The 12,382-nt window shown below is 47.7% G+C and overlaps 1 pseudogene; it reads left to right on the forward strand.

Moving 5' to 3' along the window:
• The first annotated feature begins 2,754 nt into the window (after positions 1-2,754).
• LOC129017611 (dead end protein homolog 1-like) lies at positions 2,755-4,371 on the forward strand (annotated as a pseudogene).
• Positions 4,372-12,382: the final 8,011 nt, after the last annotated feature.

A 12,382-nucleotide genomic window follows, 5' to 3' on the forward strand; every position in this document is an offset into this window, starting at 1 on the left:
GCTGAGGCGGGCAGATCTCTTGAGGTCAGGAGTCCAAGACCAGCCTGGCTAACCTGATGAAACCCTGTCTCTCTTTTTTTTTTTTTTTTTGAGACAGAGTCTCACTCTTGTTGCCCAGTCTGGAGTGCAGTGGCACAATCTCGGCTCACTGCAACCTCCACTTCCCAGGTTCAAGTGATTCTCCTGCCTCAGCCTCCCAAGTAGCTGGGATTACAGGCATGCACCACCATGACCTGCTAATATTGTATTTTTGGCAGAGACGGGGTTTCTCCATGTTGGTCAGGCTAGTCTCAAACTCCTGACCTCAGGTGATCTGCCTGGCTCAGCCTCTCAAAGTGCTGGGATTACAGGCGTGAGCCACCGTGCTCGGCCTGTGTTTTTTTTTTTTTTTTTTTTTTGAGACAGAGTCTGGCTTTGTCACCCAGGCTGGAGTGCAGTGGTGTGATCTCAGCTCACTGCAACTTCCACCTCCTGGGTTCAATCAATTCTCCTGTCTCAGCCTCTCAAGTAGCTTGGATTATAGGCACACACCACCATGCCTGGCTAATTTGTGTATTTTTAGTAGAGATGGGGTTTCACCATGTTGGACAGACTGGTCTCAAACTCCTGGGCCAAGTAATCTGCCCGCCTCAGCCTCCCAAAGTTCTGGGACTATAGGCATGAGCCACCGCACCGGGTCCCATTTTATCTTCTATCTCTACAATTATGTATTTGCTTGTTTGTTTATTGAGACAGGGTCTCACTGTTGCTTAGGCTGGAGTGCAGTGGCAAAACTCTATCAAGGCTCACTGTGGCCTTGACCTCCCGGGACTCAGGTGATCCTCCCTCCTTCGCCTCCAAAGTAGCTGGGACTACAGGTACCCACCACCAAACCCAGCTAACTTTTATATTTTCTGTAGAGATGGAGTTTCACCATGTTGGCCAGGCTGGTCTCCAACTCCTGGGCTCAAGCTAACTAACCTCCTTGGCCTCCCAAAGTGCTGGGATTACAGGCATAAACTACCACACCCGGATTTCCTTGTTACTCTAGGAGATATTCTGGAACTTATACATCAGCCGCTGATTTCATTTTCAGTGCCATCAATTCTGCTTTTTGCTCTGTCCAATAAAGATCTTCCTTCCTTTCTTTTTTCTTTTCTTTTTTTCCGAGACCGAGTTTTGCTCTTGTTGCCCAGGCTGGAGTGCAACGGCTTGATCTCGGCTCACTGCAACCTCCGCCTCCCGGTTCAAGTGATTCTCCTGCCTCAGCCTCCCAAGTAGCTGGGATTACAAGTTACAGGAATTCTCACAAAAGTACAAGGAGAAATAGTCCTTATGAAGAAGGAAATTATAAAAAGCGAATAGACTGAAATGAACAAACAACAGGATGAACAAAAAAGGAAGCTGACTAATAATTCCTGAGCTTTTGAATCCTTACTGGGGCCAGGTGCAATAGCTCATGCCCTTAATCCCGTGACTTTGGGAAGCTAAAGCGGGCAGATAGCTTGAGCCCAGGAGTTTGAAACCAGCCTAAGCAACATGGCGAAATCCCATCTCTATTAATTAAAAAAAAAAGAAGAAGAAGAAGAGGGGAAGGGAGAAAGGAAGGAAGATCGGCCAGGCGCAGTGGCTCACGCCTGTAATGCCAGCACTTTGGGAGGCCAAGGCAGGTGGATCACCTGAGGTCAGGAGTTTGAGAGGCCCGGCGCAGTGGCTCATGCCTGTAATGCTAGCACTTTGGGAGGCCAAGGTGGGTGGATCACTTGAGTTCAAGACCAGCTTGTGCAATATGATGAAACCCTATCTCTACTGAAAATATACAAATTAACCAGGCATGATGGTGCTCGCCTGTAGTCCCAGCTGCTCAGGAGGCTGAGACAGGAGAACTGATTAAACTCGGGAGACGGAGGTTACAGTGAGCTCAGGTGGCACCACTACACTCCAGCACTCCAGCCTTGGTGACAGAGCAAGACCCTGTCTCAAAAAATAGTAATAATAATAATTGTCTTTAGGATTCTTTGTCAACATTATTTGAGGTATGCTCTGCACATTTTTAAGGGGAAAATATTTTTACTTTTATTATTAAACATTAAAAAGTTATGGAGAATAATGTAATGAATACCTGCATAAGTATAACCCAGTTTTATCAGATCTTAATATTTTCCCATACTTGTTTCTTTTTCTTTCTTCTTTTTTTTTTTTTTTTTTAGTGGTTAAAAAATTACAAATATAGCCAGGCACCGTGGCTCAGGCCTGTAATCCCAGCACTCTGGGAGGCCGAGGCGGGCAGATCACCTGAGGTCAGGAGTTTGAGACCAGCCTGACCAACATGGAGAAACCCCATCTCTACTAAAAATACGAAAAATTAGCTGGGTGTGGTGGTGCAGGCGTATAATCCCAGCTACTTGGGAGGCTGAGGCAGGAGAATCACTTGAACGCAGGAGGTGGATGTTGCAGCGAGCTGAGATCGTGCCATTGCACTCCAGCCTGGGCAACAGAGCAAGACTCTGTCTCAAGAAAAAAAAAAAAAAATTACAAATATAGTTTGTAGTAACCATCCTCCAAATAGCCAGTCCCCAATGGCCCCCACTTTCTGGTATTCACATCCCATGTAGTCTCCCCTACCCTGTAGCAGGGTTGGTCTGGGAGACTGATAGCATATGGAAGAAGTGATAATATACACTTCCAAGATTAGGTTACAGAAAGACTGAACTCTTTTTTTAAAAAAAAATTTTATTTCCATAGGATATTGGGGAACAGCTGGTGTTTGGTTACATGAGTAAGTTCTTTAGTGGTGATTTGTGAAATTTTTGTGCACCCATCACCCAAGCAATATAGACTGCACCCAGTTAATAGTCTTTTATCCCTCACCCCCTTCCCATCCTTTCCCCCTGATTCCCCAAAGTCCATTGTGTCATTCTTATGCCTTTGCATCCTCCTAGCTTAGCTCCCATTTATGAGTGAGAACGTACGATGTTTGGTTTCCCATTCTTGAATTACTTCGCTGAGAATAATAGTCTCCATAGACGGGGCACGGTGGCTCATGCCTGTAATCCCAGCACTATTGGGAGGCCGAGGTGGGTGGATCACCTGAGGTCGGGAGTTTGAGACCAGCCTGACCAACAGGGAGAAACCCCGTCTCTATTAAAAATACAAAATTAGCCAGGCATGGTGGCGCATGCCTGTAATCCCAGCTACTTGGGAGGCTGAGGCAGGAGAATCGCTTGAACCCGGGAGGCGGAGGTTGCGGTGAGCCAATTTCCCGCCACTGCACTCCAGCCTGGGGAACAAGAGTGAAACTCCGTTTCAAAGAAAAAGAGAATAGAGAGCCATGCGTCCAAACGGGATTGTGAGCTGTGGTGTGAGAGGGTGAAGCCAGAGAACAAGGCGGCGCTGGAGGCGTGGGTCAGGGAGACAGGCATCCGCCTGGTGCAGGGGAATGGGCAGAGGAAGTATGGCGGGCCACCCCCAGGCTGCGTGGGCAGCCCGCCGCCAGCTAGGTCAGAGGTGTTCATGGGGCGGCTGCCTCAGGACGTGTACGAGCACCAGCTTATCCCGCTGTTCCAGCGCGTGGGCCGCCTCTACGAGTTCCGCCTGATGATGACCTTCAGCGGCCTGAACCGCGGCTTCGCCTATGCCGGCTACAGCTCGCGACGCGGCGCGCAGGCCGCCATCGCCACGCTGCACAACCACCCGCTGCGGCCGTCCTGCCCGCTGCTCGTGTGCCGCAGCACCGAAAAGTGTGAGCTGAGCGTTGACGGCCTGCCGCCGAATCTGACCCGCAGCGCGCTGCTGCTCGCGCTGCAGCCGCTGGGTCCCGGCCTGCAGGAGGCGCGGCTGCTGCCCAGCCCCGGACCGGCGCCCGGGCAGATCGCTCTGCTCAAATTCAGCTCGCACCGGGCCGCTGCCATGGCCAAAAAGGCCCTGGAGGAAGGGCAGTCACACCTCTGTGGAGAGCAGGTGGCTGTGGAGTGGCTCAAGCCAGACCTGAAGCAGCGACTTCGCCAGCAGCTTGTGGGTCCCTCCTTGCGGTCCCCACAGCCAGAGGGCAGCCAGTTGGCCTTGGCAAGGGACAAGTTAGGGTCCCAAGGGGCTCGGGCTACCCTGTAGTTGCTGTGCCAACGAATGAAGCTGGGAAGCCCTGTGTTCCTCACCAAGTGTTTGGGCACAGGACCTGCTGGCTGGCACCGCTTCTGGTACTAGGTGGTGATTCCTGGGCATCCGGTGCCCTTCAGCAGCCTCATCTGGGTTGTGCTGACCCTAGATGGCCGGAATGGACATGAGGTAGCCAAGGATGCTGTGTCTGTACGGCTGCTGCAGGCACTCAGTGAGTCTGGGGCCAACCTCCTGTGGTCCGCTGGGGCTGAGGCAGGTACCATGGTTAAACAGTGACTCCATTCTCTCTCCACAGGCAGCCCGAATGGGCATGCAGAGCCTGTGTCAGGCCCCAACCCAGCAGGCCTGGGTGGCCACTATCTGACCCCCAAAGGTGGGGAGGGGCATGGGCCCAGGCCCATCAGCCTCCTTGCTGGGACAGGGACCTATGGCAGCTGGGGGCAGCTTAGGTTTGGCTTAAGTTGTGGTGAGGGGCCTTGCCCTCCCCATCCCAGCCCAGGGTCCAACCTGACCCAGTGATCTTCCATGGCCATTCCTTGTCCCACCCCCACCCGATCATACCTTCCCCCCTCTGCCACAGCTTAGCATGAATCTTCTTTATTGTCCTGATTTGTCCGCTTTGTTGGTTTTTATTTGTGGGGAAGGGCAGCTGAGCCAAAGGGGTCAGAAATTCTGCCCTTTGCCTCCACCACATGGCATTCTGATTTTGGTTTCTGTATAGTTTTGGGTCTTTCTATGCTGGTTGTATTTATATTCAACCCCTGGTTAGTAAAAAAAAAAAAAAAAGAGAGAATAGGCCGGGTGTGGTGGCTCAAGCCTGTAATCCCAGGACTTTGGGAGGCTGAGACGGGCGGATCACGAGGTCAGGAGATTGAGACCATCCTGGCTAACACGGTGAAACCCTGTCTCTACTAAAAATTAAAAAAAAAAAAAATTAGCCAGGCATGGTGGCAGGCGCCTGTAGTCCCAGCTACTTGGGAGGCTGAGGCAGGAGAATGGTGTGAACCCAGGAGGCAGAGCTTGCAGTGAGCCAAGATTGCTCAACTGCACTCCAGCCTGGGTGACCGAGCGAGACTCTATCTCAAAAAAAAAAAAAAAAAAAAAGAATAATAGTCTCCAATCCTGTCCAGGTTGCTGCAAATGCCATTAATTCATTCCTTTTTATGACTGAGTAGTATTCCACTGTATATCTGTACCACAGTTTCTTTAGCCACTCATTGATTGATGGGCATTTGGACTGGTTCCACATTTTTACAATTGTGAATGGTGCTACTATAAACATGCATGTGCAAGAATCTTTTTCATATAATGACTTAGAAAGACTGAACTCTTACCTGGGCTGTGTGTATTCTCTCTCTCTTTTAGTTCATTCATTCTAGCTATGTGGGGAGGACATTCAAGCAGTCTATGGAGAAGTCCAGGTAGTAAGCCAATGAAGTCTTCAACCAATATTCAGTAAGGAACTACAGCCTGCCAACAACCAATGAGTGACCTTGAATGCATATTTTCTCCCAGTTGAGTCTTCAGATAAGAGTGCAGCCCCAGGCCACTGCTTGACTGAAACATCCCAAGAGAACTGAGGAGAACCACCCAGCTAAAGTCCCTCCCAGATTCCTGGCCCACAGAAAGTGTGATATAATAAATGTTTTTTGTTTTAAGCTGCTAAATGTTGGGGATAATTTTTTTTTTTTTGAGATGGGCCTCACTCCGCCTAGGCTGGAGTGCAGTGATATGATCATGGCTCATTGCAGCCTCAACCTCCCAGGCTCAAGGGATCCTCCCATCTCAGCCTCCCAAGTAGCTGGGATCACAGGTGTGTACCATCACACCTGACTTTGTTTGTTTGTTTTAAGTAGAAATAAAGTCTTGCTTTGTTGTCCAGGCTGGTTTGGAACTCCTGGGCTCAAGTAATCCTCCCTCTTCAGGCTCCCAAAGTGCTGGTATTACAGGCATGAGCCACCATGCCTGGCCCAATTGTTAAATCTTTTTTTAATTTTATTATTTTTTTCTTTTTTGTTCAAAGCGTTAATTTTTTTTTTTTTTTTTTTTTTTTTTGAGACAGAGTCTAACTCTCTTGCCTGGGCTGGAGTGCAGTGGCATGATCTCGGCTCACTGCAACCTCTGCCTCCCAGGTTTAGTTCAAGCAATTCTCCTGTCTCAGCCTCCCGAGTAACTGGGATTACAACCACGTGCCACCACACCCAGCTAATTTTTTGTATTTTTAGTAGAGACAGGGTTTGCCATGTTGGCCAGTCTGGTCTTGAACTCCTGACCTCAGGTGATCCACCCACCTCAGCCTCCCAAAGTGCTGGGATTACAGGTGTGAGCCACCATGCACAGCCTAGTGTTAAATCTTTATAACAACATAAGTACGAGGTTGAGACTTATTACTCTGTTTTACAGATGAGTAACTGAGGCACAGAAAGGTTGAGTTACTTGGCCAAGGTTATACAACTAATAATTACAGGATACCAAAACCGCTAGCTTCTGCCAGTGCCCTTAATATAAGGTTGAAAGAAAAAAGAAGAGAAAAGAGCCAATTAACATAAAACATAGCTGTTAGAAGCCTCCTTCTACAAATGGCCATGAAGTCTAAGTTGGTAATCATAGCCACCTTCTTCCACCACTTCCTCCAATCCCCTTTCGAAGGGTTCTGTGCCTCATAGGGACACTCAATACTTTATTCACATAAGACCTGACTTCTTGGTGGTCTTGTTTTTATTGGGTTACTCTACTTTTCCATTAACCAGGTCTTAGGGTCAAGGGCCTGCTAAGATGTGTCCCCAGTGAATTTTTGGCTTTCAGACATAGCCTCCTTCCTCTACTAAGTAACAGAGCCATTTTCCTCTTGCTAATCATACGTAAAGAGGGTAGTTCGGTGATGGTTTTAGTCAGCTCAGGCTGCTATTACATACTGGGTGGCTTAAACAACAGACATTGATTTCTCACAGTTCTGGAGGCTGGGAAGTCCCATATCAGGGTGATAGCACGATTGGGTGCCGGCAAGGGCTCTTTTCCTAGCTTGCAGATGGCTGCCTTCTTGCTATATCCTCACTTGGTGGACAAAGAGAAGAAAGGCTCTCTGGTCTCTTCTTTTTTTTTTCTTTTTGTTTTGAGACAGAGACTCTCAGATGCTCTCTCTGTCCAGGCTGGAGGCTGGAGTGCAATGACATGATCTGGGCTCACTGCAACCTCCATCTCCTGGGTTCAAGCGATTCTCCCACCTCAGCCTCCCAAGTAGCTGGGATTACAGACTTGTGCCACCACGCCCAGCTAATTTTTTTATTTTTAGTAGAGATGGCTTTTCACCATATTGCCCAGGCTGGTCTCAAACTCCTGACCTCAAGTGATCCACCTACCTTGGCCTCCCAAAGTGTTGAGATTTCAGGGGTGAGCCACTAGCCAGACCACCTGGTCTTTTCTTTTAAAGACACTCATCCCGTCGTGGGGCACTGTCTGCATGATCTCCTCCAAGCCTAATTACGTCCCAAAGGCCCTACCTTCTAATACCATCACACGGAAGTGAGGACTTCAACGTAAGAATTTGGGGGCTGAGGCTGGGCGCGGCGGCTCACGCCTGTAATCCCAGCACTTTGGGAGGCCAAGGCGGGCAGATCACGAGGTCAGGAGATCGAGACCATCCTGGCGAACTTGGTGAAACCCCGTCTCTACTAAAAATACAAAAAATTAGCCAGGCGTGGTGGCGGGCGCCTGTAGTCCCAGCTACTCGGGAGGCTGAGGCAGGAGAATGGCGTGAACCCGGGAAACGGAGCTTGCAGTGAGCCCAGATCATGCCACTGCACTCCAGCCTGCGTGACAGAGCAAGACTCCATCTGAAAAAAAAAAAAAAACAATTTGGGGGCCACGCACGGTGGCTCATGCCTGTAATCCCACCACTTTGGGAGGCCGAGGTCAGCAGATCACCTGAGGTCGGGAGTTTGAGACCAGCCTGACCAACATGGAGAAACCCCATCTCTACTAAAAATACAAAATTAGCCAGGTGTGGTGGTGTATGCTTGTAATCCCAGCTACTCGGGAGGCTGAGGCGGGAGAATCACTTGAACCTGGGAGGTGGAGGTTGCATGAGCAGAGATCATGCCACTGCACTCTAGCCTGGGCAACAACAGCAAAACTCCATCTCAAAAAAAAAAAAAAAAAAAAAGAGAATTTGAGGAGGATGCAAACACTTAGCCCATAATAGTAGCCGCCTTCCATCCTTATTGATTCAGCAGCATGAGGAACTTTAAATGGCCAGCTTCGGCTGGGCAAGGTGGCTCATGCTTGTAATCCAAGCACATTGGGAGGCCGAGGAAGGAAGATCACTTGAGCCCAGGAGTTCCAGAGCACCCTTGAGCAACATACTTGCCCATAGTGTAAAAATTAGCTGGGCAGGGCTGGTCTTGATGGCTCACAGCTATAATCCCAGCAGTTTGGGAGGCCGAGGTGGGCGGATCACCTGAAGTCAGGAGTTTGAGACCAGCCTGGCCAACATGGTGAAACCCCACCTCTACTAAAAATACAAAAATTAGCTGGGCATAGTGGCGTGTGCCTATAATCCCAGCTACTTGGGAGGCTGAGGCAGGAGAATCGCTTGAACCCAGGAGGCAGAGGTTGCAGTGAGCTGAGATGGCGCCACTGCACTCCAGCCTGGGTGACAGAGACTCTGTCAGAAAACAAAACAAACAAACAAAAAAAACAGGCGCGGTGGCTTATGTCTGCAATCCCAGCGCTTTGGGAGGCTGAGGCAGGCGGATCACAAGGTCAGGAGTTGAGACCAGCCTGGCCAACATGGTGAAACCCTGCCTCTACTAAAAAAAAAAAAAAATTGCCAGGCGTGGTGGCACATGCCTGTAATCCCAGCTACTCCGAGGCTGAGACAGGAGAATCGCTTCAACCCAGGAGGTGGAGGTTGCAGTGAGCCACGACCGTGCCACTGCACTCTAGCCTGGGCAACAAAATGAAACTGCGTCTCAAAAAAAAAAAAAAAGAAAAAAAAATTAGCTGGGCAAGGTGGCATGCGACTGCAGCTACTCAGGAGGCTAAGGTAGGAGGATCGCTTGAGCCTGGGAGCCTGGGAAACAAGAGTGAGATTCTGTCTCAAAATAAATACATACATACATACATACATACATACAATAAAATAAATGGCCAGCCTCCTGATAATAAATGGCCAGCCTCCATAATAGTATTTCCTAATCTACACATTTCTTCCTTTGGCACTAGGACCTCTGGACCCACTGAGTCCCGGGTCCCTGGCAAGGAAAGCAGAAATTCTTCATGTGAATTATTAGGGGCCACAGTGAGAGGAGCCACTCCCATCTCCTCTCCTCGGTTCCTGAAGTCATTCTAGCATTGTCTAAGTCTAGGAACGGCAGTGTTAGCAGAAGTCCCGCAGGCAAGGGAGGCAAATCCACACCCAGAACACGGGTCTGTCGTAGTGAGGATGAGACACTGTCTTCACACCCCAGGCTGGTCCTACAAAAAAGGATGGCTTCTCAGGGTGCGACCTTCACCTTGGAACAGCGCCCTCTGCTGGCCGCCTCTAAGATCTGCGGCCACTTGCATCCCCCTTCTAATCCTCCCCTACCTCTGTTGGTTCAAATCATCTCTGTTTATTAATCCTTGGAAAGAATTACATAGCTGTTATTCACAGCTTGTAAATTACAATAGAAAGGTTCCTTTCCAATGGTAGAGTTGCACTAAAGAGGAAATTGAGTTTATAAGAAAATAGAGGCAAAGAACTTAAGTTTTAAGAAAGAGCACTTCAAAACAGAAGGGCAAATGGAAAAGGGGGATATAAAACAAACCAATAAAAATACCATCTGAGGGTGTTACTGTCCAAAAGTAAAGAATAAAATGCACCACTAAGCCCTTTGCACTCGTGATGACCTCGTAAGTAAAAATTATTACTTAGAATAATAATAAGTGGTGCACACTACCTTCCCTGGCCCTCTTCTAGACTTTTTTTTTGTAGAAGAATCGGAAAACAATTTACTAACCTCCATGTTTGATATTAAAAACTCAATAGGAAGGTTTTTAATATTTTCTGTCAGTACAAGTTGAATTTGATTGTGTCAACTGAAACCCTAGAGGTTTGTGTATCAGTAGAATGCAAGAACATTGTTAAAGATGCTTACGATGTTTTTTGTTTTCGTTTCCACTCCATTGTATCAATTTTTTGAGTAACTTTTAAATGGCTAGAAAATGGTCTTTTTGCTTTGCCCTTTTATAGCTGAAATAACCAGCTCTATTCTTTTCATGAATAGTAAGTTGATATATTTATTTATCAGGTATCTTTCAGTTGTCACTAAATACTGTAGTTTTCTTGTGTTGTATGGAAATTATAGTTCAATTATTCTAATGTGATGGAGTGCAACAAGTCATTGTAGAACTTTTCACCTGTTAATGTTGAAGTTCTGCTGTGGATATCAAGGAAATAATAAAGCAAAAACCCTAAGACATTTGAAAAAAAAAACAAAACGCAGCCTGGGAAACATGATGAAATCCCATCTCTACAAAAAATACAAAAATTAGCCGGGCATGTTGGCACACACCTGTATTTTCAGCTACTTGGGAGGCTGAGGTGGGAGAATCACTTAAGCCCAGGAAGTGGAGGTTGCAGTGAACTGAGATTATGCCACTGCACTCCAACGTGGGTGACAGAGCGAGATCCTGTCTGAAAAAAAAAATCAATAAATCAATGAATGGTGACCCTAGTAAATACCTGATACCTTATTTGGCTCAATGAAAATAAAAAAGAGAATTTTATGCAAAAATTTCAGACAACTGAATTTTGCCAAATGATTCCATTTACTAAGGATTCCATCTTTGGTTCTAATGTAGTATATATTCCCTGTGGAGGAAATGGATTTCTCCAAATAACTGGATCCATAGTCATGTAATGCTAGTGGGGACAATCACCCCAGCTTAGATACCATCAAATGAATTCCAGCATATGTGGGCTCTCCCATTATTTGTCTTCTCAACTGCCAGCCTGCCTCTCTTGGCAATGCTGGGATTCCAGAATCAGGCCCTGAGCTCAGCAAGGGCCTCCATGAGGGCCATATTACACCCTAAGATTCCCAGATGTCTATTTGGAACCACCTTTGATTTACTCCCTTATTTTCCCCCTGAAACTGCATGGGGACAAAGAAGAAATCATAAAAACAGGGATAATGGATATGGCCCTAAGTATTTTAATGTGGCCTATCAATAATGTCATACCATCCCTGTTTACCAAGCCTTTATGGCAATTTCTTCACCTTGATACTGTTGACATTTTCGGCTGGATCATCATTTTTTTGTGAGGGAACTGTCCTGTGTGTTTTAAGACGTTAAGCAGGCCGGGTGAGGTGGCTCACACCTGTAATCCCAGCACTTTGGGAGACCGAGGCGGGCTGATCGCCTGAGGTCAGGAGTTTGAGACCAGCCTGACCAACATGGAGAAACGCCGTCTCTACTAAAAATACAAAATTAGCCAGGCATGGTTGTGCATGCCCATAATCCCAGCTAGTTGGGAGGCTGAGGCAGGAGAATCGCTTGAACCCAGGAGACAGAGGTTGCAGTGAGGCGAGATCGTGTCATTGCACTCCAGCCTGGGCAACAAGAGCAAAACTGTGTCTCAAAAAAAAAAAAAAAAAAAAAAAGATGTTAAGCAGCGTCCTTGACCTCTGCCCAGATATTGCCAAATGTCACTTGGGGAGCAAAATTGGCCCAGTTGAGAACCACGGGACTAAAGTAAGCAGAATTATCAGGATAAAACAGACCATTCACCTCTATCATACCAGAGTTTTTTGTTTGTTTTTTGAGACAGGGTCTTGCTCTGTCACCCAGGCAGTAGTGTGGTGGTGTGATCATAGCTCACTGCAGCCTCAAGCTCCTGGGCTCTCAGGAGGCTGAGAAGCAGTGAGTCACAATTGTGCCACTACAATCCAGCCTTGGCAACAGAGTGAGAACCTTTCTCAAACAAACAAGAGGAAGAAGAGGAAGAGGAAGGAGAGGAAGAGGAGGAAGAGGAAGAAGAGGAAGAGGAAGAGGAGGAAGGGGAAGGGAAGAGAAGGACAAGGAGAAGGAGAAGAAGAAGAAGACTGGGGCTCAAGCCATCCTCCTGCCTGAGCCTCCCAAAGTACTGGATTACAGGTGTGAGTCACTGAGCATATTAGTCAGGGTTCTCTAGAGGGACAGAATTAATGGAATATATATAGGAGTTTATTAAGTATTAACTCACAGGATCACAAGGTCCCACAATAGGCCGTCTGCAGGCTGAGGAGCAAGGAGAGCCAGTCTG

Source organism: Pongo pygmaeus, chromosome 19 (assembly GCF_028885625.2).
Source record: "Pongo pygmaeus isolate AG05252 chromosome 19, NHGRI_mPonPyg2-v2.0_pri, whole genome shotgun sequence".
NCBI classification, from domain to species: domain Eukaryota; kingdom Metazoa; phylum Chordata; class Mammalia; order Primates; family Hominidae; genus Pongo; species Pongo pygmaeus.